The sequence below is a fragment of the Octopus bimaculoides genome, chromosome 18 (genome assembly GCF_001194135.2).
Source record: "Octopus bimaculoides isolate UCB-OBI-ISO-001 chromosome 18, ASM119413v2, whole genome shotgun sequence".
Lineage (NCBI taxonomy): Eukaryota > Metazoa > Mollusca > Cephalopoda > Octopoda > Octopodidae > Octopus > Octopus bimaculoides.
The window spans coordinates 12,986,621-12,989,120 of NC_068998.1; the positions used below are offsets into that span (position 1 = coordinate 12,986,621).

The 2,500-nt window shown below is 33.7% G+C and overlaps 1 protein-coding gene across 3 annotated transcripts in view; it reads right to left on the minus strand.

Moving 5' to 3' along the window:
• LOC106874937 (NAD(P)H-hydrate epimerase) overlaps positions 1-2,500 on the minus strand; it is an 871,776-nt gene that overhangs the window by 36,337 nt on the left and 832,939 nt on the right. The gene's annotated exons all lie outside the window — the stretch shown is intronic.

A 2,500-nucleotide genomic window follows, 5' to 3' on the forward strand; every position in this document is an offset into this window, starting at 1 on the left:
AATAATAATATGAACAAAAATTTATGTCAACACAACATTATCAAAATCCAAATTGGTGAAATTCTAACTGAACATCTGAAAAAATTTTAGCGGTTAAAAAACACTAACAGAAAGAAATACCAAACCAAATTTCACTTTAGACATTCATTCATTCAACCAAGATTGGCATCATCGAATAACTAATTTAGTTTATAAGAATAAAATATAAAGCATACCATACTAATTCCATATTTTTTGACAATTTGAATCTACATAGAAAAAAAAAAAAGCAAAGACAAACATAACATAGAAAATGAATACACTTATCTCCTAAAACTGATGTTGTCACTGGATATCTAAAGAACAAAAACTGCAGACAAGAATTAGTATGGTATCTTTATATTTTATTGTTATAAACTAAATTAGTTATTCAATGACGTCACACTTGGTTGAATGAATGAATGTTTAAAGTTAAATTTGGTTTGGCGTTTCTTTTTGTTAGCGTTTTTAACAGCTAAAATTTTTTTCAGATGTTCAGTTACAATTTCACCAGTTTGGATAATATTGTGCTGACATAAATTTCTCTCTGACCCAAGCAAGCATGGAAAAGTGGATGTTAAAACAATGATGACAATGGAGTAATATATTGATTACAAATTTTGGCACAAGGTCGGCAATTTCTTGGGGGTGGGGGATTAAACCAATTACATCGACCTCAGTGATTAATTGGTATTCATTTCATCAACCCTGAAAGTATGAAAGCCAAAGTCAACCTTGGCAGAATTTGTGCTTAGAATGTGCTAACTATTCTGCCAAGTCACTAGCATTGATATGAAGGGTTTTGAAGTTTATCACATTGATATTATGTGATTTAAAATATGAAGAGCAGTGATAATATTAATATCAGTGATAATATTAATATCAGTGATAATATTAATATCAATGATAATATTAATATCAGTGATAGTAGTGATATATTTGCTTTACTAGTCTATTATTAGTGGTTTTAGAGTTTATCACAGTGACAGTATGATTTAAGTAACATGTTATTGGCAGTTATTAATGTCGGTGATATTCTTGTGATATCAATTATATTAGTGATAACCTTGCGATATCAATTAAGTGATATCCTTGAACTGCTAGTTTACAGTGATTATATCATTAATATGTCATTTTAAAGTTTATCACATTGGTATTATGTAATTTATGTATTGTACAAGTAACAGTGATACCAGCAATATCACTTATGTTAGTGATATCTTTTCATCATAAGTCCACAAAATTGTTATATTAAAATTTACCATAATGAAATTATGTGATTTAGGTACCTGTTCTTGGGTGGTAGACTTGACTATCACCAATTTTAACACCAACCATTTTGGTACCCTTGGCTACTTTTAGGGCAGCCCACCCTGTTGCATGTATGCAAATAAATATTCAGGCACAGTGTAAATTTTAAGGATCACTCTTCATTTTACTCCTACAAGTCATGAGTCCCTAAAAAGGGCCTTGGATGGTACCTTTCTTTTGGCTCTGATGAAACTGCTGTTATCCTTGTCAGGCCATATTCTCAATATACTAGGAATATACTGATTAATTACTGGTATAGCAGAAATGCGGAAAACCCACATTAAAACTATGTCAAATTGATAATAAATTAGCCAATCAGAATAAAGATTTGTTGTCAGTGCAGTATTAATTTGTTTGTGAAGGCACATGGCCCAGTGGTTAGAGCATCGGGCTCACAAACATGAGTTAGTGATTATAACTTAGCAGTTTGGCAAAATAGACGAATAGAATAAGCATCAGAGTTTAAAAAAGTACTGGAGTAGCTCTTTTTGACTAAAACCTTTCAAGCGATACCCCAGCATGGCTACAATCCAATGATAGAAACAAGCAAAAGATAAAAGATGACATATCTGGAGTAAAAAGGTATAGTTACCTTCTCAAGCCATACCAACTCATAAGGGCCAAGTTTTCTGATTTCATGGAGTATATGTTCTCCACCTGGATGGGGTGCCAGTCTCTCACACAATTACTCATTTTTGCCAGTTGAGTGGATTGAAGCAATGTAAAATGAAGTGTTTTGCTCAAGAACACAATGTGTCACCATGTGTCCTGGAATCGAAACCACAATCTTACCATCATGAGTCCGACACCCTAACCACTAAGCTACATATGTCCACTAAAAGGCAAGGTTGCCTCCTTGAGTCATATTAGCTCATAAGGGCTGGTTTCTCGGTTTCCATGGCGTATGTATTCCCAACTTAGATGGGATGCTGGTCTGTTGCAGAATTACTTATTTTTGCCAGCTGAGTCGATTGGAGCAACATGAAATGAAGTGTTTTGCTCAAGAACACAATGTGTGACCCAGTCCAGGAATCGAAACCACAATCTTATGATCATGAGTCAAACACCCTAACCACTAGCCCATACACCTCCAAGACAAACCTGGAGAGGAAAAGCAAAAAACATAGGATATTCACAACTGTAGAAGTACTGCAGGAATTAAAATATTCTG